Genomic DNA, 25,521 nt, shown 5'->3' with positions numbered 1-25,521 from the left:
GCCCCCAACCTTTCCCAGCATCAGAGTCTTTTCCAGTGAGTCAACTCGTCGCATGAGGTGGCCAAAGTATTGCAGCTTCAGCTTTAGCATCAGTCCCTCCAATGAACATCCAGGATTGATCTCCTCTAGAATGGACTGGTTGGATCTCCTTGCAGTATAAGGGACTCTCAAGAGTCTTCTCCAACACCACAGTTCAAAAGCATCTATTCTTCGGCGATCAGCTTTCTTCACAGTCCAACTCTCACATCCATACATGACCACAGGAAAAACCATAGCCTTGACTAGACGGACCTTGGTTGGCAAAGTAATGTCTCTGCTTTTTAAAATACTATCAAGGTTGGTCATAACTTTCCTTCCAAGGAGCAAGCGTCTTTTAATTTCATGGCTGCAATCAGCATCTGCAAATAAAGTCTGACACTGTTTCCACTGTTTTTCCATCTATTTCCCATGAAGTGATGGGACCAGACACCATGGTCTTTGTTTTCTGAATGTTGAGCTTCAAGCCAACCTTTTCACTCTCCTCTTTCACTTTCATCAAGAGGCTTTTGAGTTCCTCTTCACTTTCTGCCATAAGGGTAGTGTCATCTGCATATCTGAGGTTATTGATATTTCTCCCAGCAATCTTGATTCCAGCTTGTGCTTCTTCCAGCCCAGCGTTCCTCATGATGTACTCTGCATATAAGTTAAATAAGCAAGGTGATAATATACAACCTTGACGTACACCTTTTCCTATTTGGAACCAGTCTGTTGTTCCATGTCCAGTTCTAACTGTTGCTTCCTGACCTGCATACAGGTTTCTCAAGAGGCAGGTCAGGTGGTCTGGGATTCCCATCTCCTTCAGAATGTTCCACAGTTTATTGTGATCCACACAGTCAAAGGCTTTGGCATAGTCAATGAAGCAGAAATAGATGTTATATGTGTTAGTATATTGTATTGGTGTTTTTCTTTCTGGCTTACTTCACTCTGTATAATAGGCTCTAGTTTCATCCACCTCATTAGAACTGGTTCAAATGCATTCTTTTTAATGGCTGAGTAATACTCCATTGTGTATATGTACCAAAGCTTTCTTATCCATTCGTCTGCAGATGGACATCTAGGTTGCTTCCATGTCCTGGCTGTTATAAACAGTGCAGCAATGAACATTGGAGTACATGTGTCTCTTTCAATTCTGGTTTCCTCGGTGTGTATGCCCAGGAGTGCGATTGCTGGATCATATGGCAGTTCTATTTCCAGTTTTTTGAGGCATCTCCACACTGTTCTCCATAGTGGCTGTACTAGTTTGCATTCCCACCAACAGTGTAAGAGGGTTCCCTTCTCTTCACACCCTCTCCAGCATTTATTGCATGTAGACTTTTGGATAGCAGCCATTCTGACTGGTGTGAAATGGTATCTCATTGTGGTTTTGATTTGCATTTCTCTGATTATGAGCGACTTCGCTTTCACTTTCCACTTTCACACATTGGAGAAGGAAATGGCAACCCACTCCAGTGTTCTTGCCTGGAGAATCCCAGGGACAGGGGAGCCTGGTGGGCTTCTGTCTATGGGGTCACACAGAGTCGGACACGACTGAAGTGACTTAGCAGCAGCAGCATGAGGTGTTTGGAGTGAGAGAGATCAACAGATGCAGCAGAGGGAATTTTTAGGGCAGTGAAAGTGTTCTATATAAAACCATAATCACAGGTACCTGCCATAATACAGTTGTTGAAACCCATAAACTGTGGACTTTGGTTATAATGATGTATCAGTGTAGGTTTATTGAGTGTAACAAATGGACCCCTCTGGTGGGAGATGTGGATGGTGGGAGAGGTTGGTGGGAACTCTGTGCTGTCCACTCAATTCTGTTGTGAACCTAAAACTACTCTAAAATGTAAAGCACATTAATTTCTAAAAATTAGAAAAGGCTCTCTGACCTTTTTACTTTCTTTTAATAAAGAGGTCTAGAGAAGATTGGGCCCCACCCTTGGCACTCCCTGCCTGTTGCTCTGTTGGGTCTATGGTGATGAAGAGTTTATGTAGTGAAGTTATAGACAGTTAACTGGCTGTTTCTGAGCCAAATAGAGCTAAAGATGATTACACTGAACTCTAGTTATTTGTGGCAGCTGTGTTCTAGAGAGTCACTATTAACACTGAATTAGTGAATACTGAATCATTGTTCTTAGGAGAAATATACATACTATTATAGACATATATAGTAGGTGAGAGATGGAGGCTGTGTTTTCAGAGGCTAGAGGATCTGGGGTGAGCAGGGAGCCCACCAGGGTTTGGGTAAGGCAGAAAATCAGATCTGAAACCCAAGCTTTCCCTTCCCAAAGAACGCATTTCTTTCAATAGCATTAGGGTTGTTCCCTAGACTAGCGATGAGAGTAACTCCAGCACTCACCATCTGTCAGGCATCTGACTCTTTGCTCCACCTCTTGCTCCAACCAGGAGGGTCCTGAGGTTGGCACCCACACTGAGGCTTTGGCGGTCAGAGGCCCTCACAGCTCCCATGAGCTCTGTACCAGAAGAGACGTGAGGCAATGGGTTGGAGAGCAGGCTCTCTGGGTAGGGCGATAAGGAGAGAGGAGCCGTGGAATTAGCGGGTCTGGAGTGTGACAGAGCTGGAAGCGGTCTTAGCAGACCTCCAGAAGGATTCCACATGGGGGAAACTGAGGCCCAGAGAGCAGGGGGACTGACAGAAGGCATATTAGGGCAGTGCTGGAATTAACCTCGGGCTAATTAACCTGGCGGTTCAGTGGTAAAGAATCCGCCTGCAATGCAGGAGACAAAGGGCTGGATCCCTGGGTTAGGAAGACACTCTGGAGGAGGGTATGGCAACCCACTCCAGTATGCTTGCTTGGAGAATCCCGTGGTTAGAGGAGCCTGGCGGGCTAGTCCATAGGGTCACACAGAATTGGAGATGACTGAAATGCCTTAGCATACATGCACGGAATTGACCTCTGACCTACTAGAAACTTCAGCAGTGTGCTACCAAGCCAGGCCTTTTGTTTTGCAAATGTGACTCTCCTCTCTTACCAGAAGGCTCTGTCAGCCTCCCCACTGGGCCCTGAATTTCCCCAGGACTTTGCTTTCTCATCCAGAAGGTCCATCTACATGGGACACTAACTCCTGTCCATCACAAGCTGAAAGTACCCAGGGAAGTTACAACCCCCTCATGGGCAGGGTGTTGGGGGTGGTGGGCATGTGAAGGTTTCTTTTCTGAGAAGGCAAGTCAGTCGGGGAGTCCACTGTGTCAAGGAGACTGCACCGGCTGGGGTGGGAGGGGCCTTGTGCAGGGCTACAGCAAAGGCAAGGGCTTGTGTCCAGTGCAGACTGGAGCTGGCTGGATTTCCACAGAAAGCAAGGGCCTGGAGCTCTGAACTTGGAGGCTTAGCTCCCACCACTGCAAGAATCGGGGGCAACAAAGTGTGTGTGATGGAGGGGGCTTTCTCCAAAGGCTCGTGTCCCCACTCTCGGGTAGTGAGGGGCCAGGCTACGAAGTCAGTTTGGGTTTGAGAGGAGTGCACAGGTGAGGGAAGGGTGAGTGCAGCACTGCTTAGCAGCCAAAAAAGACGGGGAAGTAAATACACAAACCACCACTCCAAACCTCTCCTGCACTGGAGCCTTGCATCCCGGGGACCGACCCCTAGAAGGATGCTCACTGTCGTCTATAACATCCCAGCTCCAGCCGGGCCCCCGCGCCTGCTATGCTGATTGGCTCTGAACTTGTTCTGGCTTCTGTCACGGGCGCAGCTTCTGGATGGTGGATCCAGGCCCATGGATCGCCTAAGCCAAGACAGCAGCCTTGGGAACCTGACCTGCTTGCCCCTGCCTGTCAGAGAGTGTGTGCTGTCACTGTCTCCAGATGCAGTGGCTACTAACCTCGAGCATGGGCTGCGGGCTACCAAGAGTCCAGTGATGCTGTGGCAAGCAGGCGAGCGACTGAGCACTCACGCATGCACGCAGGGGACAGTAGCATTCAGCCCAGTTTGACAACCACTACTCTAGCATGTCATCTGTGTATAATGACTTACCCGCTTCAGGGAGCCCCACCCACCCTTCCTGTCTGCCACTGAGGGGACTCACGTGCAACACATTGTCTGTACAGTGAATGTGTGATTCTGCCCCCGAGGTGAGGGGAGAGGTCTCAGAGGCTGGGCACCTGCCTACAGCCATCGACTCACGGGGAAGCGGCAAAGGGAGCCCACTTGACGTCTGAGTGAGTAGTGCCCTCCCTCCCTGGGGATCAAGTACACAGGTGAAAAGCATGTGGGAGATGAGGCTACTCCAGATGGTCTCGTTGGACCTGGTGCCGCCTGGGATGATTTCGGGGCTGATGTTCCCCTGGCACCTTCAGCTTCCTTGTGGCTTCTTCTCATCTGTGCTCAACTCTTTGTCCCCAGGTCCTCCATGAACAGCTGGAGGGAGCTGGTGGGACCTGAGATGAAGGATGCACTCGTGTCTGCTACTACGCAGCACTCTGCACAGAGCCGGGTGAGGCCACAGTCAGACAGTTGACAGACAGAGGCTGATGGACCAGCCTGCATGGCTTTCCTGAATGAGAGTGGTAATTGGAGCTGTGTTGGTGGTTGGCTGCTGCAGTGGGTGATGGGTAAGTTGTGAGTTGGGGAGAGAAGGTGCTGCCCCCTCGCTCAGCTTAGTGACCCTCCACTGCCTATCACCAGAAGCCCTACCCCAACTCTCATATCTCCATGCTCCTCCCCTGGACAGAGCAGGCAGGGAGCATACGCTGGTTGTGCCTTAAGAAGTGACTGTATTTGGGGTTGGAGCAAGAGGATGGCAGCAGTGTTTTTGGAGAGTGGGGACAGTTGAAGACCCCTGACCCTTTCGTTTTAATTGGCCGGGAGCCAGTCTTGCTGAGCCTCACGTGGTGGAAATTCCCTTGCTAATACTGGGAGTTGCTGCCTCCCAGCACCATCTCTCCCCCCCCCCCCCCGCCCCAGCAATTGGGAAATGCCTACAGAAAAAAATTAGAATCTCATGGAGATCCATAACCTCCAAGACCCAGGGGCCCCAGCATCAAGGGGAATTGGGCACAGGTGCAGGGCCAGGCTGGGTTGGGAAGCTTCCTCATAAAGCTTGCAGAATCCACAGCTTTTCCACCTTTCTTGCTTCTCCCCATAAAGTGGCTCTGGGATAGTCCAGCCTCACTCATAAAGTAGCCCAGTGAGGTCACAGAAAAGAGCAGGCACATGGACAGTGAGTGGGAGAACGCAAGCAAGGCACAAGCTGGCTCCACCCTCCCTTAGGTTTGTATGGCCTCGGGTGGAACAGGTGCCCGGGAAGTGACTCTGGGGCTTGTTGGATGGGGGTGGGCAGGGACACCAGGTGAGCATAAGGAGGGGTGGAGCCTGTGTGAATCTGGCCAGGTGGTCAGGGAGTCCTGGCAGGTCTAGACCACGTGGGGCTCATCTCCTTGGAATTTCTGCAGAGAAAGAGCCAGCGATGAGGAAGCTTTTGTTCTGGGTCAGCCTCTCCGGCAGGTTGCTTGTTGGAGTGGGTATGATTCATTCTCATTTGGCCTTCAGTCCACAGAGTCACCAAGAGGTGAAGTCACTTCCTGAAGTTAAGCAGGTTTAGTGGAGGGAGGAGGAATTGGAGCCGCGGCTCCCATGACCCATCCCATGCCTTCCTCTCCTCCACGCTGTGTGATACCTCCCACAGCTTGGGGCAAGCTGGGCTGGTTTTCCAGAGTGTGCGTGTGTGCGTGGGATGTGGCTTTCTCCCATTCATAGGAGAGAAACACACCCACCTGTGGCAGAGGGTGAAGGTGTGCACATGTTACTTTGCACAAGTATAATTGTAGGTTTATGCAAAAATCAGCATAGAGGTGCATGAGTTAGCACAATTCCCCCCACCCGCCCCTCCCCTGAAGCCCCAGGATCCCAGGATATGTTCCCTCCTCTTTGTTGAGGTAAAGAGGAAAGCCCTCCCCTCCACCAGGCCTGCCTTCCCCCATTTGCTGGATTTTCATCCCGCCCATAGCTTCCAGGCTCCTGTGCCCCCTGTGATCTGCTCTTCCTCCCAGTTTTCAATCTCTCTTTCCACTGGCTCTTCCCTTCACCTACAGAGCTTGCTCAGGGCTCCACTGGCATTGAAGAACACCCACCCTTCTTTACCCAGCTTCTCCTGCATCTCCCCCAACCTCCCATCCCCGCTTTCCCTACCCTGTTGAATTTCTCAGGACAGCCTATGTCTATCATCTCCACTTCCTAACACCAATGTCTTCCTCTTAGCGGCTTGCCATCTGCTTTCTCTAAAAGAGTTTCTCCCAAGACCACCCCTGAGTGTGGAGTCACCAACTGCTGGCCTTTTCTCTATACCTCCCTTTCTCTCACCAAACCAGAGACTTCATCTTGTGCTTAGTCGCTCAGTCATGTCCGACTCTTTGTGACCCCATAGACTGTAGCCTGCCAGACTCCTCTGTCCATGGGTATTCTCCAGGCAAGAATACTGAGTCGGGTTGCCACACCCTCCTCCAGAGAATCTTCCCAACCCAGGGATCGAACCCAGGTCTCCCGCATTGCAGGACTTCAATGGGCAGTGTTACTCTGATGAGCCCTCCTCTCCTAAACCAGAAGCTCCCGCGAGACTTGCTGACCCTCACAGAAGCTCCTCTAGGAGCTGAAAAGGCATCTCCAGTTTTCAGCCCTGTATCTCCTGTGTGACTGTGACACTCATCACAGGGTAGGGGTCTATATCTTGCCTGTTGGACTGTGAGCTCTGCTGGGACATGGACTCTGTTTTGGGCACTGTGTTCTTGGCTGTACGCCCGGGGCCTAGCACTGTGCTTGACACATAAGCACCCAATATCTATTGAATCAACGAGTGATCAAATGAACGAAGGCATGAATAAGTGAAGTTGGCTGTCTCTGTGTGAGAGAAGCCATGGGCTTCACGGGAGAGTCCTCAGGTCAGTGGCCCTACGTACCAAGATGCGGAGATCTTCAGAATCCCCAGTTTGGAGCTCAGCTAGAAGCAGCACAGCAGGGTGCTCTCAACTCTCAGGCTCCAGAGTGGAGTGGAGTGAATCTTCCCCTATATGTTATTTTTGAAGGGGCCAGAGAGGCTAAGGACAAGAAGGGCATGGGGTCAGATGACCTGGCGTGACCCCATGTCCTGGCTCACGAAGACATTGACCTTCTCTGAACTCTAGTGAATACTGGGTGGTGATTTCTACCCGATTTTCATGTAGCCGGAGGAGTCCAAGGAATTGTTGTGACTGAATCTTCGGCGGAAGGACATAGGCTCAGGTCTGCCCAAGGGAGGCCCGGGCAGTGTGGCTGGGAGACAGGCTATGAGTGGGTATGGCCGGTGTGGTTGAAGACTTAGGTGCTGCAATGGGCTTGTCATGGAGCTGGGTGCTTGGGAAATGTCTTTCATGGATCAAGGACTGTGTTTCTTGAACACTTATTCTGTGCCTATATCTCTAAAGATTTTGTGTTAAATGACACAGTTTAATTGCTAACACTGAGTTGGGGAGAAGATTCTGGGCACAGGGTCTTTAGTTAGAAGCTATGAAGAGGGTGGGCATGGAGGAGCTCAGGTACCTGGGTTGGGTGTGAGGACTCAGCCGTGTCTCGGTCTCAGGGGAGCTGGAACGTGGTCTTCTGGGCACGCCAGGAGCTCCTGGAACCTGTGACTTTATCCTGGTGGCCGTCTCTAGGAACTGGGTGCCCTCTTTTTTCTTTCAGGGCCATGGGAACAGAGAGGAAGCAGTTCACACAGGATCAGGGGGGCTTTAACTGGGTATGGGTCAGGACCACCCAAGTGAGGGAGGGCAGGAGGCTGGGGAGAGGCCCAGAGGTCCCGGCACTCACCACGAGCAGTGAAAAGAGAGCTGCTCTTGCTGGGGGTGGGGGGTACCTAGGGATTGGCCGAACCTATGTCAAAGGTGATTCCGAAGTTCTGGGGTAGGGGGCTTCTTAATCCACTTAAGCTGCTGTAGCAAAGCTGAGAGGCTTATCAACCACGGAAACTTACTTCTCACGGCTCTAGAGGCTGGAAGGCCAAGGTTGGGGTGCCAGCATGGTTGGTTCCAGTGAGGGCCCTCTTCTGGGTTACAGTCTCCTATCATGTGGGAAGAGGTGAGAGAGCTCTCTGTGGGGTCTCTTTGATAAGAACACAAATCACGTTCACGAGGGCTCTGTCCTCATGACCTAATCAGCCCTCAAAGGTCCCATCTCCTACATTGGGGGTAGGATTTATCAATGGATTTTGGGAAGACATTCAGTCTCTAACAGGTAGAGACTGGCGTTGCCATAGAACTGGGTCTGTAGGGATGAAAGAGGTTGTTTGAGGGGCTGGGAGGGGGACTTGGGCTTTGGGGTCTTGCTTGGGCTCCCCCCATGGAGATTAAGGTGGAATCAGACTCTCTGGGCTTCCATTTTCCAGTAGGGACTGGATAGGAGGCTTCCTGTTTTAAGACTTCCAAGGAAATGGGAGACTTAGTGAGAGAAAAGCCAAAACAAGAGCATTGAAAGTAAAGCAGGAACATGCCCAGAAGTTTGATGAACCACTAGTGTGGTAGAAGGTCAAACTGCTGAGCCCGGTCACAGAAACCCTACCTAAAGTCACGCACGCCTCCCACACTCCAGTGACCCCTGGGCTTGGAGCTTCTTCCTGCCCCACGCCTCAGGCCTTTCAGCTACAAAGTGGGGGATTTTCTGAGGCTCTCATGTGCTCCTCAGCAATTCAGCCCAAGACAGCAAGGAGAGAACAGACCTGGCAGGAAAGAAAATCTTATGTCCAAGAGAGAAAGGAGATGGGGAGGAGAAGTGGGCTGAGAGTCCAGGTGCTTGATGAGGGGGGCAGAGCAGGTGCTGTTACCGAAGGACAGCGCTTGGTGAACTGACTGCACTCATCACCGAGCCCGGCTATGCTCTGCCTCCTCACTCCTTCCAACTTTTCTAGACTGAGGGCATTTTCTAGAGGGAGGTCCTGGCCCAGGGGGAGGAAGGAGAAATAGAAGAAGCCTGTACTCCCACAAAAGCAGGTCCCCCAAACCACCCTCTGTTTCTGCTGCTACTCCCCCACAACCTTAACCCAGGCACTGAAGACTCACTTTTGTTCGCTGTGGCCTCCAAGAGAGGATTTCCAAGTCTCCATGAGTCTACTGCACGGGCATTAAGTAAGCCTCCACTAGCCTCTTGTCTATGACCTCTATCACTGCAAGGCCATGCGCTCAATCATCCATTCCATCATCTCGTGCCGAACACTTACTCTGTGCTGGCACTGTGCTGTGTGCTGGAGATATAGATAGAAACAATTACTGCTGCCTTCAGGGAACACCAGCAGGCTGGGACACAGGCAAAGAAATATGCAGTGACTTCTCCAAGGAGATGAAGGCTCCGGTGTCCTGTGATGCTGGACGGGGGAGGCAATGCCACGTGGGGCCTATAGGTGGCAGCAGATGCCCATCACAGCCCACAGGGGCACCTGGACACCTGGGAGCAGGTACCTAGGCCAGCACCAGGGAGTGAAGTGGACTTATGGAACTGGGTTTGGCAGGGAGGAAGGACCCCATCTTCAGAGAGACTGAATACCTCGTCCTTAAACAGATGTGTTTGAGCCTAACTCCCAAGTCTTAGTGTCTTGTCCAGACACCTTCCTATAACTTTGGGGAGGTGGAATTAAAGTGACCTGGGAAACTCACACCATCCTGGACTGTTGCTGGGTGAGTGCCGACATTATACACATTGTTATGGAGCCTTCATAATAACTCTGCAAATTAGCTGTCCTTACCCTCCCCATTTTGAAGACATGGAAACTGAGGATGTAGTGACTCCGAAGTGATGGAGGAGGGATTCAAAGCATCTGTGTCTGACTCTATTTCCATAAAAGCCCCCTGGGCCCTGCTGACACAAAGACTATTCTCAGATGCCTCCAGGAAGATGTCCCCAGCAGTTGTGGGTGGAGGGGCAGGAGCCCAGCTTAGTTCAACTTTGCAATAGACTTTCCCCGTCCAGCTGGAGACTCCCACTTTCCTCTCAGCTGTCAGCCCTCTTTGACTTCCACTCTCCTTTCTTTCCCATTCTACTGACTGGCCCACCGTCGTGTCAAAGAACATGGATGGTACTTTCACCCCTATCCATGTAATACAAAAATGGAAGCAACTTGTTGCATTTACTTTCTAGCTTACTGGTCTCAAAGTATTTCCACAATTATGATCTTACTTGATCCTCTGCCTTCTTATGAGGTTGGTAATTTTACTATTCCCATTTTACAGATGGGAAAACGTGGAACCAGAGGTTTGACCTCAGAGAAGGTGCATCCCCCACTATTGATACCAAAGAGCTTTCTGCTCTGGAACTTAACTTTTACCAATACTCTTTCAGAAAGATCACTTCCTTCTGCCCTTCCTTTTCCCACTCAGGTCTTCAATCCTTCAAAGCCCAGCATGTGCCCCTTGTCCAGGAAGTTTACCCCAAGACTCACAGTCTACACTGGCCTCGCCTTTTCCCCTGGGCACTCACAGTCACTTCATGACCTGATGCTTTGGAGGCAGTGCGATATGAAGGGAGGGAGGGCAGAGTGGCTGAGGAGCTGTGCCTGAATCCAAGTGTCTCCGCTTACTACCTGTGTGATTCTGAGCAACTGGCATGCCCTCTCTGGGCCTCCACTGGGCACCTCTATAGAACGGGCTTAACACTGCCTCACTCAGAGGGTCTCTATGGATTAAGTTAGCTGCCCGCTGGCCAATAAATGTACATTGCATGTGTATAAGGCAATGAAAGCAGCTTGAGAACGGGGATCATGCCCGTAGGGCTCCCCAAATGCCTTGTGGAGTGTGCTGCACAGAACAATTGGTAAAATTCCCATAACTGTGTTTGAAAAGCCTGAGAGCCCTCTCCACCCTGGCCAGTTCCCTAGTCTGACTTCTCCTCCGGAGGAGAACAAGGGAGGGAAGTTTTAACTTCCTTCTGCCTTTCCCTTGGGGGTGGGACTGCCCCTACCATGGCCTAACTCTATCTGTGCCCTTGTTCTATCCTTCCAGTCCAGCAATTTCTCACCAGGAACTTGGGGAAGGGGAAATAGACATTGGAAACAACCCATCAGGCATGTGTCCAAACTCAGCCTCTGACTTACGGCCTCAGATTTTCTACTCAACCTCCCGGAGCCCCAATACCCTTATCTGTACAATGGGACCCTTGAACTGTTGGTTGGGGGTAATGATTTGAGATGAGACATGGAAAAGATCCTGTGAAATCCCTCTTGATGAAAGTGAAAGAGGAAAGTGAAAAGGTTGGCTTGAAGCTCAACATTCAGAAAACTAAGATCATGGCATCTGGTCCCATCACTTCATGGGAAATAGATGGGGACACAGTGGAAACAGTGTCAGACTTTGTTTTTTTGGGGCTCCAAAATCACTGCGGATGCTGATTGCAGCCATGAAATTAAAAGACGCTTACTCCTTGGAAGGAAAGTTATGACCAACCTAGATAGTATATGAAAAAGCAGAGATATTACTTTGCCAACAAAGGTCCATCTAGTCAAGGCTATGATTTTTCCAGTGGTCATGTATGAATGTGAGAGTTGGACTGTGAAGAAAACTGATCGCCGAAGAATTGATGCTTTTGAACTGTGGTGCTGGAGAAGACTCTTGAGAGTCCCTTGTACTGCAAGGAGATCCAACCAGTCCATCCTAAGGGAGATCAATCCTGGGTGTTCATTGGAAGGACTGATGATGCTACAGCTGAAACTCCAATACTCTGGCCACCTCATGCGACGAGTTGACTCACTGGAAAAGACTCTGATGCTGTGAGGGATTGGGGGCAGGAGGAGAAGGGGACGACAGAGAATGAGATGGCTGGATGGCATCACTGACTCAATGGACATGAGTTTGAGTGAACTCCAGGAGCTGGTGATGGACAGGGAGGCCTGGCGTGCTGTGATTCATGGGGTCGCAGAGAGTCGGACACGACTGAGCAACTGAACTGAACTGCTAACAAAGCCTGCCCTCCTTTCTTTGGTGCTCTGGTCCCACCTGCACTTTCCAAATGGAAACCTCCTCCCTCCTCATCATGAGGCCCCCTCTCCCAAGCCTGTTCCTCCCCTTCTGCAGCTGGAGAGAATTGCTTGTTCCCACAGGGCTTGGCACAGAATAGGTGCTGTCTTTCTCCTCCTTCCTCTGGCTGCCTTAAGCTTTGCTTTTGCCCTTTTGCTGCCTTTTAGGTCTTAACATTTATGACAATCTGCCTCGTAGTACTAATAACAGCAGAGTCCTTACAAGGTTCCCTGCTCCACGGTAAGAGTTTTGCAAGCATCATCATCTCAGTAAATCTTCTGAGCAACCCTCTGCCATTGGTCCTGGCATAATTCCTATTTTAAAAATGAGTAAACTGAGACTTGAGAGGCTCCTTGACAAGAGATAACTTGTCCACGGTCTCAACTTGTTAGTTCTGCTAGTGGAGCAGAATTGCCACCAAGAGAATCCAAGAAACCCATTCCAGTGGCCTCGGTGGCTTCCCTGGCTGAGCCCACTGTGTCCACATCTGGATACTTCAGCTGTGAAGCCCCTGAGGGCAACAGCCTGTCTTCATCACCTCTGAGTTCCATACTGGGCCTAGTGAGAGGTACCTAATGGGGGCCCTGGGCAGGAGTCACATGACATGGCTTCAGGGCTTGACCGATGTCTGTGTGAATTTGGGCAAGTTACCTGCCTCTCTGAGTGGGACCATCCCTGCCCAGCTAGCTGGTGGGGAGGACCAGATGACATCACATATCTGAAAGCCAGCAGTGATGGGTAGGGGAACCCCTTTGCCCTCCCTCTGCCTGAAGGCCCTGGGGTCCGTGTGGAGACTGAAGGTGCAGGAACCCCAGAGCACCAGCAGGAGTCACCAGCGAGGCATTCTGCTTCTGAAGGTCCATGCCATTCTTCTGGGGCTCTCTCTGGGTTCCACTGAAGACTGTAGCCACAGAATCCTTCTCCCTTTGTGCACTCCACACACTGGGAGGTTGTGATTCTCCTATGCATTGATCTATTATCTCGAGGCAGAAGGCAAGAGAGCCAGTAATAGTTCTATCCCTGGTACCTGGCTAGGCAGAGGAAAGGGTAACCAGCAGGGGGGATGGAGAAAGCAGGGCTAAGGGAGAGGAAGGCTGTGCCCAGTGATGCCAGCAGCCCCCCCATCCCAGACTGGCCCTGAGCTCCTCAGAGGGGGTGGCTGCTTACGGGGAAGTTCACCACAGTTTGGCTTGAGAAAAAGTACCTGGTGGAACCTTCTGGAAGCAGGGAGCTGGGGAAAGAGGGACTGTCCATCCTCAGTTTTCCTGGTAATAGTGGGAAGGATGGACACCCCTTGGGGTTTCAGGAGGCTGCTGCAGACAGGAAGCAGTGTGGTCAGTCTTCCTCCTTCTCTCTGCTGCTGCTGAGTCGCGTCAGTCGTGTTGGACTCTGTGCGATCCCCCCGCCTCCATAGATGGCAACCCAGCAGGCTCCTCTGTCCCTGGGATTCTCCAGGCAAGAACACTGGAGTGGGTTACCATTTCCTTCTCCAATGCATGAAAGTGAAAAGTGAAAGTGAAGTCGCTCAGTCGTGTCCGACTCTTAGTGACTCCATGGACTGTAGCCCACCAGGCTCCTCCGTCCATGGGATTCTCCAGGCAAGAGTACTGGAGTGGGTTGCCATTGCCTTCTCCGCCTGCTTTTCTCTACTTGGCCCTAACTCCTTTGGGGCTCCATCTCTCTGCTTCTTTTCCTGGTAGCTTTCAACCAGTCTTGAGTAGCTTCCTAAACAGACACCTGCTCCCTAAGCTCAGGGTGAGTGCTGTTTATTCAGCCTATGTGGCTCTCATTTGCCTTCATTCTGCTCCTTCCAGGGTTATCATCTTCAAAATCACCATCTCCTCGGTAGTCGGTCCTGACTCAACCTGGGATTGACCACTGCCTGCTGTGGCCCCCATCTCACAGGAATGAGCCCTTCCTTGAGAGCACTGACCTCAGTTATTTACATGTCTAGGCATTTGCTTTTCCACTCAGCACAAAAGAGGGAATAATCCTTATTAAGTGAGTGAACTAGTGGACTGTGATGGGCAGTACAAAGAGCCCTGAACCAGGTGTGAGGCCCTGATTTCTAGTCCTGGCTCCACCATGGACTTGCTCTGTGGTGTTGGGCCCATCCCTTTCCCTCTCTGAGCTCAGTTTCCAAATAAGCTCAATGAGGCAGAAGGTTAGGCAGCCTCTAAGGTGCTCCCCAGCTGAAGCCTCTTAACATTCTTGGTTCTGTGCCTCCAGGATGGGTCTTTCTGAGAGGGAAGAAGGAACATCCCAAAGGGCGTGACATTGCAAAGAGCCTGTGGAAAGAGGGCAGAGAGAGAACAAAGGCCTGAGACAGAACCAGCATCAGGCTGAAGTGGACTGATGAGAGGGAAGGGGAGGAGAGGAGAGACCAAGGAGGCAGAGGATGATGAGAGCTTCCTGTGCACCAGGCCCCATTAGAAGTGCTCACCACATGCAATTCACAACCACCTTAGGAGACAGGTACCATTATTGCCTCATTCATGATGAGACTGAAATACAGTGCGGCTCAAAGGGTAACTTGCCCAAAATCAGACTGATGGGAAGTGATGGGAGTGTCAGGCTGTAAATTTTGGCAGTATGACCCAGAACCTACTACACAACTGAGATGAGTGCTGAACTGTAAAGTTTCTTGAACCCTGTGTTAAGAAGTTCTACGTTTAGCCTACAACCAACAGGCAGGTATTGAAGGCTTGTGCAGGGGATGATGTAGTTAAATATGTTTTACAAAGATCACTATGACTGCGGTGGGTCTGGAATACTGTAGCATATACCGGTTAGGAAGCCATGGCATTTGAACTCGAGAGTTACAGCAGAAGCTTGGACCTCTGTAGGTGTGCGTGGTGGAGACTGAGGAGATCGGACTGAATTGAGAGAAAGTGAGGAAGTAACATTCACAGGGTTTGGTGGTTGGTTGGACATAGAGAATGAGGGAGAGAGAGGTTTGTGAATGCTTTGTGATAGATGGGGTGCGGTGAAAGAGAACCAGGATTCCAGAAGGGGAAGAAGGCTGCAGAGACCGTGAGTTCAAGGACCTACAAATGTGGGACATCTAATGAGACATCCCGGGGGTGATACCAAGTGGCAGGTGGATACATGCATCCGGTGAAAGATTTATGCATTATTTCCAATGGGTACTTAATGCCATGCGTCCGAATGAAATTAGCCAGGGAGAAAATACAGAGCAAGGTCAAGGGTCACAAGCTTTCATGGATCAGCAGGGAACAGAGTCTACACAGGAGACCCAAAGGGAGTAGCCAGAGAAAACCAGCGGGTGTCCTTGAAGCCAAGAGAGGAGTCGTGAACAAACAATCGGTGTGGCTGCAAAGTCAGGTATGACTCAGGGGAACAAGTGCATGTGCAGCCATGAGTGCTCTGAGCAGGAGCTGCTCAGGGAAGCAGAAGGGCTGAAACCACGATGGGAGGAGGGTGGCATCATATAGGTGGGGCAGGAGGAAGGCAGGAGAGGAAGAAGTAGCTATTTTGAGAAGCTGGTCTAAAAAGAAGAGGAAAGAAGGCGATGGCTAGAGAGGCATGAGAAACAGATGAGACGCTTTCTCTCCCTCCCTGCCTCCCCTCTCCCCTCCCTCCTTTTCTGTCCTGGCTCTTTCCTTCCCCTTCTTCCTTCCTCCTTCCTTTCCAATGAGGGGAGGGAGCTGAATATATTTAAAGGCATAGAAAGGACTCAGTTGAAAGGAAGGGATGACTAATACAGTAAGATTCCTGAGCTGCTAAGCTTGGGCCAGCACCCCCTGCACTAGAACAGCTAAAGGAAGACAGGATGCGTGTTGCGTTGGTTGGTTGATTTGCTCTGTACTGAAAACTGGGTGGTGGCTGTTATCTACCATGACAAATAAGAAGCAAAGATTTCTGTTGAAAGTTGAGGATGGAAAGGGGTTTAGGGGTGTGAGGAAAATAGAGAAAGTGTGAAATAGTTGTAGAAAGTAGAAAGGAACTGTCCAGGGAAACCAAGAGGATGCGATCGTGGCTCTATAGGAAACCAATCCATCCTGTTCTCTGATGCCCCCTACCACCACCAGAGTGCTTGGCTGTTTGAATACAAATGCAGAGAAGGTGCACGGTTGGATTCTTCCAGGGTCAGACCCTTTGCTGGGTTTTTGCCAAATGTGACGATAAAATGATAGAGGACAAAGAAATTTAGGGTCTTGAAAGAAAAAAAAGAAAAGAAATGTTATTGGACAATACACTATGGAATGTAAGTTGGATGTAAAAGAAATGTCAAACCAGAATGGGCGGGATGAACTTGAAGAAAGCAGAGAGGACCATGGACAGGTGGGAAGAAAGAGGAGCCTGGTGGGAATGTTGTTGCTTAGTCACTAAGCATGTCTGACTCTGTGACCCCATGATCTGAAAGGAATAGTTGACCTGGAAAGTGGGAAGATGAAGAGCAGATTGAGGTGGAATATTTGAGACGGTCTTTTTGAAGGCGGAGCAGTGGCAAATGACAAAGTCTAGCAGCACATGGGAGTGGGTGGCTGGAATGGAGTGAGGGTGAGGCCCACTGGCAGGAGGGCACCCCAGGAACGGAGGGGCCAGGGTGCTGGCGGAATCAATATCTGTGTGGATGGTAGTCCATCTAGGACAACCTCGGGAAGCTTGGGGTGGGGGAAGTCTGCAAGTCACAGGCCGAAGTCTTTGATTAATGATGTGGTGGGACCTGAAACCCAGTAATGAAGGTAGTGAGCTGGTGGAGAGAGCCCAAGGAAGGAAAGTGTGAACTTGAAAGGAGTCTTCTCCCAGGGTCACAGCAACCCAGGGATGTGAGGGGAGTGGACTGTATACTGTGAAACAGGAGGAAGCCAGGACCTCAGAGTTAAGTAGCGTGTCTTAGTCAGAAGCGGTGGGCACCCTGCCCCAAAACCTCACTTCTCCCTCCAGTGAGGCATCTGCTGGTGGAGAGTCAGTCATGAATCTCAGGAACTCAGGCGAGTGATGTTGTGTCCTTTCCCAACAGCAGGTCTGACAAGGTTGTGGCAATCATGGCCAGTGGGAGAGACTGCCCATCATTCCTCTCCCTCTTCCCCCGACAAACCCTAGAGCAGAGGGAGCAAGAAGCAGGGAGGGAGCAGGAGTGCAGGGATGCTGGGGAGATGGGCTAGCCCAGGGACTGCCGTAGAACGTGAGTGACACCAGCCACTGCAGAGTGCTGTGAAGTTCTTTGAATAGTATTTCATTCTCTGGGCAGCCCTATTACACAGGTACTCTCATTTCCACTGTTCAGACGAGAATGCTGAGGCTTCAGGGAACTTAGAGAAGAATGGGCTGAGGGCTCCTCCTCTTGACCATGGGTCCCCTTCTGTGACAACTGGCAGAACCAACGGGACTCAAAAGAGAGGGGTGCTGAGGTATGGTGGACTGTGGGGAATGAGGCCAGCAGGCCAGAAGAAACAGCTTTTTGTTCCTGCAACTGCTCCATACGGCTTGTGGGATCTTAGTTCCCTGACCAGGCTCAACCTGTGCCCCTGCAGTGGAGGTGCAGAGTCCTCGCCACTGGACTGCCAGGGAGTTCCCAGGAACAGCTTTCTAAAGCTTCACAGTCAAGTCTTCGGACTCTTACGTGATGAAAGCAACCTTCTGGTTTCTTTTCCTGTTTCTTTTATTTTATCCCTTGATGTCTTTTTGTTGTACTTCCTAAGAGAACTCCTTAACTTTGTTTTCCAACACTTTTATTACCTTAAAACATTTTTTTGTTCTCATATTTTTAACTTCAAAGGCCCTTTCTGACTCTCTGATGATTTCTATTTTTATTGCACCTACTACTTGTTTTATGGATGCAAAATTTCCTCAGATGCCCCTGGAAGAAACTGATTACAGATGGATTTTCTAAAAAGCATTATTTCTATATCCTGCATTGTCTCTTTTTCTGTGTTTGTTTGCTTTGGTCTCTTCTTCTAAATTAGAGGCTTCCCTCAAACTCCCGTGAACCCTTGGCTCTTCTCTCTGTTCACGGTTGAGAAGTAAGAGGAAGGGCCAAGAAGGTCATGTGTGGGCAAACTCATGACCTGGTAGCACAAAGTACCCCATAGAGGAGGCTCTGAGTTGGCTTTCCCTGGGGCACCCTCCAATGTCAGTATCTGAAGATCTTTTCGTTGAGATCGCTATCTCCCATCTGGGGAGACTATACCTTTCCACCTCCTTTCTGGGGCCAGAGGTTGCAAAGGAGCTGAAGGCTCCCCATTTCATACACAGACTTACCCACAGTCTATTTTTCCAGCCCCGTCTTTGTTCCCACCATCATTATGTTGAGCGCATCTCTAGTGGACACGATCGGAGTGTCTCTACTGCAGTCTTCAAGAAGGGAAGCTTCTAGCCTCTTCCCTGCGCATTAGTGTGATGGCGTGATTGTGTGTGATGGCTGGGGAGAGGGCACAAGGGAAGTCTGACTTCTCCACGACAGATTCTCAGCCAGTCCTCCTGTTTGTACTGCAGTCTTCATCCCTTCCAGACACATTCCAGCCCTGAGACCTGGTCCCAGGGTGCATCCATCCTGTTTCTTCCACATAACCCTTTGCCAGCTCTGCTTGCTGGCAAGCCCCCCTCTAATTTTCATCTTCAAAATCTGGTTGTCATTTTTCATCAGCTGCGGTTTCCTCTCCCTGCTGTTTGTCCTTGAGGATTTATACGTTTCTTGTTCCTTTGCTGTCTTTTAAGGAGCTTAGAGAGAGAACAGACATAAATGTGTCAAGAGTGGTACTTGGTAACATTTTATGAAGGTAATCTGTTGAAGGAACTGTTGTTAAGACCATATTGGAGAGAAGTTAGAGAAACCACAGGAAAGCAGAACAGAAAGGTGGTGGAAGTGGGGACTGTTTGTCCTGTCCTAGTGGAGACGGGGATGGCAGAGAATGAGATGGCTGGACGACATCACTGACTCGATGGACATGAGTTTGAGTGAACTCCGGGAGTTGGTGATGGACAGGGAGGCCTGGCGTGCTGTGATTCATGGGGTCGCAAAGAGTCGGACACGACTGAGTGACTGAACTGAACTGAGCTGAACTGAAGTGCCCCCAACTCTGAAAGGAAACCCCACCCCAGACTTCCAGCTCTGAGCCAAGCACAGAACCACGTTGGGCTCTGGTGTCTTTTGAAACTGAAGGTGGGGATTGGGCGGAGGCACTAAAGGTGAGGAAGGGCATGCTAGCTCTCTCTGGAGTCCCACCCCTAACCTCCCTGAGACCACGCTGGGACCCGGAAGCTCAGATGAAGGAAGAAGTGGTTGCGAGTCAGGTGGGGTGGGTGAGGAAAAGCTCCATGCCTGATGCCTGGTGAGGGCTGAGGGGAGGGGGACTGCTCTGGGACGGGTGGCTTCACCTATCCTTTTGCCAATCAATGGAGTGTGAAAAACTGTGAGATTAGAGTTAGGTTGACGCCAACCCTGCCTCCCGAGACAACTCATTCAGTAAAAGAGTTGGCTCTGCTTGAAAAGGTGAAGGCCACACAAGGTGAGACCACACTGTGTTGGGAGTTAGACTGTGTGACTCTGCCTCTCGGGGCTTCCTAGATAGTGGTGGTGGTAAAGAACCTGCCTGCTAATTCAGGAGACATGAGACCTGGGTTTGATCCCTGGGTCAGGAAGATCCCTGGAGGAAGGCATGGCAATCCACTCCAGTATTCTTGCCTGGAGAATCCCATAGACAGAGGAGCCTGGCGGACTACAGTGCATGCGTTGCACAGAGTCAGACAGGACTGAAGCAACTTAGCATGCAAGCACTCCAGCTCTTGGCTCTGTGTCTTCTCAGCTATGTGGCCTTGGGCACACCGCTCAACGTCAGTTTTCTCTTCTCTACCAGTGGGCATGATGTGCCCTCCTTGCATAGTTATTGTGAGGATCAGGCAGCCTGTGTTTGGCACACAGTAGGCACTCAAAAATTGACTAAAATAAGAAGAGTGAAGCTTGAATCACTCCCTGCATCCCAGCCCTCTCCATTCCTCCTGCTTGTATTCTTCCGCAGTGGATAAGACCAGCCCACTACTATTGTCACGGACTCACCAAGAAGGGTGGTCCTGGAAGAAGAGCCTCCCCCTCTCCCTTCTCCCTTCAAGAGATGCCCAGGCCCTCCTGGTTTCTTGTACCTTGGACACTATCCAGAGGTTCCAGGAAGAAGTGGGTTTGGGTTTGGACGCCTCTAGGTGCCCAGCTCTCTAAGTCCATCCAAAGTGAAGCTGGGGAGAGGCTTGAGGGTGCATGGGGCAAATAGTGTCTATAGCCCTCACTGCCTCCAGTCTTCCCTGTACCTTCTCTCCAATCATAGTCAGGATGGGAGCCGCATGAGGCAGAGAGATTTGTTTTATCCCATTCACATTCCCACGTCTTCCCAAGGGCTAGTGACTGCAGAGCCTGGAGTCTTGCAAGCAGCAGTCCTAGGCCAAGAAGCATAAGCCAGCGGACTGCTCCCTTCTGGCTTGTCTGCTGAGGCAAGGCCTCCATGTAGCTAGATCCTCGAGGGCCCTTGGGCTGCAGTGGGAGCTGACAAGGCCTGAAATGTAGTTGGAGGAACCCACACCCCACACAAGGTCATGCGGGGACATGTGCATGAACACACGTTTCTCCTATTCGTCATCACATTCACATACCCTCTCCCGTAGACATGCCTGCCTCTTCTACCAAAAAATACACTGCACTTCCCTACTGCTTAAGCTCTTGAGAGTCCCTTGTACCGCAAGGAGATCCAACCAGTCCATTCTAAGGGAGATCGATCCTGGGTGTTCATTGGAGGGACTGATGCTGAAGCTGAAACTGCAATACTTTGGCCACCTCATGCGACGAGTTGACTCACTGGAAAAGACTCTGATGCTGGGAAAGGTTGGGGGCGGGAGGAGAAGGGGACGACGGAGAATGAGATGGCTGGATGGCATCACCGACTCTGTGGACATGAGTTTGAGTGAACTCCGGGAGTTGGTGATGGACAGGGAGGCCTGGCGTGCTGTGATTCATGGGGTCGCGGAGAGTCGGACACGACTGAGCGACTGAACTGAACTGAACTGAACTGCTTAAGCAGTGCGCACACACAGACACACACCCTTCCTATCTGCCTTAACTTGTGAGGAAGGGACAGAGAGGATCATGGGGTACTCGGTAGAACGAGGCTGGTTAAGAGCACGGTTTAGAGACCCATCAGCCTCTTTCTACCCACAGTCATCATCCGAGAAAGGCGTGGTCCAGGGCCTAGGAGAATGGCTCACTTTATAGGATAGGTATTGAGTTTGTGATTCTTTACTCAGAAGGACAGAGACATGGGCTCCCCAGGCGGTACTAGCGGTCAAGAAACTGCCTGTCAATGCAGGAAATGTAAGAGACGCTGCTTTGATCCCTGGGTCAGGAAGATCCCCTGGAGGAGGGAATGGCAACCAACTCCAGTATTCTTGCCTGGAGTATCCCATGGACGGAGGAGCCTGGTGGGCTACAGTCCCTAGGTTCGCAAAGAGTCAGACATGACTGAGCACACACACACAGAGACATGGCTGTTTGAGGATAAAATGCCCTCTCTAAAATCAACAGCATCACCCCTGTCATGACATGCTATGACATGAGCTCAGGGCAGTATGGATAATTTTGTGAGATTCTGAGGGCAGTTTCAAGGGTAGATTTGGAGGTGGAGCAGTTTATCACACTCCCATCCCAGCCTATCTCATCATCACAGCATCACAGCTCTGGCTTCACCCCTTGTAGATCTAGTTTCTGTCATGGGTGGAACTGCAGCACTTCACTGTAAGGCAGTAGGCCCCACAACCCCTCTGGGAAAGGACACTTCCATCCTCAGCCAAGCAGGGAAGGGGTGACCTCAGGCTATCAATAGGGCTGGGCTTTCTTGTTTGGGGGGATGCCGGTTTCCTGGGGTTTCCCTACTGACAAGCTCTACTCCTTCCTAAAACTCCAACTAGCCCAGCTGTTGGGCCTCTGGAAATGTTCCTATAGGCTGACTGCCCTTTCTCGATCTCCGCCACAGCTGACTCTAATAAAAACCCTGTGGTCTCAGAAATGTCACAGTGCCACGAGGGAGCCAGACTCTGCTGTCAGGACCCTAGGAGCCAATATTAGCATTGTCACTCATTGGCTGTGTGCTCTGAGTTATCTTTCTCAGTGCTCAGGGGTTTCACCTATAAAAACAGGGATAACCTGTCCATCTCCCTGGGTGGTTACGAGGCAGTGACACATGTAACATATTGCACCCATTCTGGGCTCCAATCCAGGAGGGTGGATGGCCCAGGCCACCACTGGTTTGTCTTGCACATAGAGGGGGCTTCAGTGCCTTGAGGCTGGGCACCCCAGCAGAGGGCTGACTGTGAAGGTAGGATGATATTTAAGCCTTGGTGGACAGGTTGGCTGCTATGCGTGGCTGGCACCATCTTCCAGAGCATGCTGTCCAACTGGCTGCCAAGTTCCTGGGACAAGGAAAGGTGTTATAGTGGTCTGCTTCCCAGAGTCTATATTGGTACTACTCAAAGTGTGGGCCATGGCTCATACTCCTCTGCAAAATGTGTGTCACCCCACAGTAGTGAGATAAGCATAGAAGTTAAAAGGAAATTTGCAGAACAAATTTTTTTTTTTAAGTAATTTGACATTGCTGAAACACAAGTGGCATCAAAGTTGGGCTTCTTTTTACTTTCTAAGATTTCAGTTTGCTAGTGATTGACTTTTTATCATCTTTTTTTTTTTTAAAAAAAGCATAGATCTGGAATTGATTGGGAGAAAAATACTATTTCTTCACCACTCATCATTTGGGAAGCACTGACATTAATAATGTCAAAGCCATCTTAAAATCAGCTCCAAGTCCAATTAAGGAGAGAAGAGAAAAAACCTCATCTGATGGCAGAAATTAGCCACAAATCACACGTTGATGAGTTGGTGGCATTTCCACTGAACTATGAGCTCCTCAGGGTGGGTGGGACTGATGTTAAAGCTGAAACTCCAATACTTTGGCCACCTCATGCGACAAGTTGACTCACTGGAAAAGACTCTGATGCTGGGAGGGATTGGGGGCAGGAGGAGAAGGGGACAACAGAGAATGAGATGGCTGGATGGCATCACCGACTCGATGAACATGAGTTTGAGTGAACTCTGGGAGTTGGTGATGGACAGGGAGGCCTGGCGTGCTGTGATTCATGGGGTCGCAAAGAGTTGGACACGACTGAGCGACTGAACTGAACTGATCTGAACTGATGAGCTCCTCAGGGTGGGTGGGGGTCATGTTCATTTATCTGTGCTCTTCAGGGTGCTCAGTGCCTTGCATATAGTAGAGGCTCAGTAAATGCTTGTGAAATACATAAAAGCTAATGAAAAGCTTATGGTAACAGAAATCAAGGAAGTAGAACTAAGGTCACCACGTCTTCGCCTACCTGTGATCAACTCTGGTCTCTGAGGATGCTCTGGTCTCTGAGGACACTCATTACTGAGGACACCTCAGTAAGCTGTGCAAAAGTGAAGAAGAGAAATGATCACCTTAAACCCCCATCTTCCCCACCGGTGGGAAGTTTCTTCCCTTTACAATGAGAGCTAACAAGGCCAGTCTGGAAGGTGCTTTACACAAAAGGCTGAATAAGTTACCCACAGTTTTGGGCACTTACATAGTGCAGCTAGATCTGAGCGGACAATGAGCCTGGCCGATTGTGATGGGAGATCAATGGAAATAAGACCTGGTGTGAGTGTGTGTGCTAGGGGTGGCAGGGTTCCTGGCACATTTGGGAGAAGAGGAGAGTGACATGGTCCAGAGGCCATGAAATTGGTCGGGGGTGGGGGGGCCCTTCTCACCCACTACCCGGCCTGGGGCCTTTGATTATGGTCTGAAGTTAAATCTCAACTGGAATAAATCCTTAGTGTGAGGAATCTAAAGCCTTTTACCCTTGTCTAAGCTGCTTTCAGTTTATCCATCCAATCTTCTAATTTGCTTTGGGTCCCTGGTCTCACATTATGTCTGAAGGATGAGTTGCTGCAGACACTCACTCCTCTTTAAAGAAAGAACTTAGAGAAATGTGAACAGGGGTATGGGGTAGGAAATGCCATGCTGGGCCAGGCTTCGGGCTTGGCTCTGTGATTGCAAAGATGAGTAAGCCCCCATCCTACCCAGCGGGTCTCACTGACTGTCACCAAGAGATGCATGGGTGACTTGGGAGGACACAGTTCTGAGGACGTGGTGTGTGGCAGGATCCAGAAGGTGAGGATTCTTCCAGGTGGAGAAGGAAAGAAGGATCCCGTAGGTATGGACAGGAAGAGCACAAGTAGGGGATTGGTGAGGTACCTGTAGTTTCCCAGGGACTGGTGACCTGCCCAGGGTTACTCTTCAATCAGAGACATTGAATAGAGACCTGTCTACAACTGTCTACAGTGCTGCCCGGTGTGGTCTGAGACCCATAAATACCAGAATCAGCTGGTGTGCTAGCTAGACATGCAGATTCTAGGTCACTGTAGAGGTTGAGCACCTCAGCCAAGGGGCTTACTCCTGCCTCCAGCCTCACCTCCAACCGTCCAGGGGCTGAGGGGTAGATCCGGGTAGAAGACCTGAGGCACGCCCAGGGTTTCACGGAACGGGGCTCCTCCAGCTGTGCCGGAAAACCAAGACAGGAACTTCCATTGGTAGTCCAGTGGTTAAGAATCTGCCTGACAGTGCAGGGGACACGGGTTCGATCCCTGGTCCAGGAAGATTCCACATTCTGCTGGACAACTAAACCGTGTGCCACAGCTACTAGTCACATGCCTAGAGCCCATGCTCCATGACAAGAGAAGCCACCTCAATGAGAAACCCTTGCACCACAACTAGAGAGTAGCCGCTGCTCCTTGCCGCTGCTCCTTGCAACTGCAGAAAGCCCATAGGTAGCAGTGGAGAAGACCCCAAAATTAATTAATTAATTAATTTAAAAAAACTAGGATAACACATACGCCCAGATGACAAGTGATGAGGATAGTGCTCCAAAATCCTGCATTTGCTGGTGGGCTCTGTCACAGTGCAGAACTGAATGATCTTAATCCGGATCGTCACCCAGACAGGCTCGATTATCTCTGAGCCTGTAAAAGTTGGACTGTGAAGAAAGCTGAGCGCCGAAGAATTGATGTTTTTGAACTGTGGTGCTGGAGAAGACTCTTGAGAGTCCCTTGGACTGCAAGGAGATCCAACCAGTCCATTCTAAAGGAGATCAATCCTGGGTGTTCATTGGAAGGACTGATGCTAAAGCTGAAACTCCAATACTTTGGCCACTTCATGTGACAAGCTGACTCACTGGAAAAGACTCTGATGCTGGGAAGGATTGGGGGCGGGAGGAGAAGGAGACGACAGAGAAAGAGATGGCTGGATGGCATCACCGACTCGATGGACATGAGTTTGAGTGAACTCCGGGGTTTGGTGATGGACAGGGAGGCCTGGCATGCTGTGATTCATGGGGTCGCAGAGAGTCGGACACGACTGAACGACTGAACTGAACTGAGCCTGTGGTGAACAAGGGACAGACAGTTTATTTCTCAGCTTCTTTTTGGGACAATTGACTAGTTA

At 50.5% G+C, this 25,521-nt stretch overlaps 1 long non-coding RNA gene across 1 annotated transcript in view; it reads left to right on the top strand.

The window, feature by feature from the left end:
• LOC129540895 (uncharacterized) overlaps positions 1 to 25,521 on the top strand; it is a 70,593-nt gene that overhangs the window by 4,831 nt on the left and 40,241 nt on the right. The window contains exon 2 of the long non-coding RNA XR_008682723.2: positions 4,383 to 4,591. This is a non-coding gene — a long non-coding RNA (uncharacterized LOC129540895). The remainder of the gene's footprint in view (positions 1 to 4,382; positions 4,592 to 25,521) is intronic.

This window comes from Moschus berezovskii, chromosome 4, assembly GCF_049115385.1.
Source record: "Moschus berezovskii isolate FMDL1 chromosome 4, NW_MosBer_1.0, whole genome shotgun sequence".
NCBI lineage: Eukaryota > Metazoa > Chordata > Mammalia > Artiodactyla > Moschidae > Moschus > Moschus berezovskii.
The sequence above is the reverse complement of the archived record's forward strand: the minus strand, read 5'-3'. Positions and strand labels throughout refer to the sequence as shown.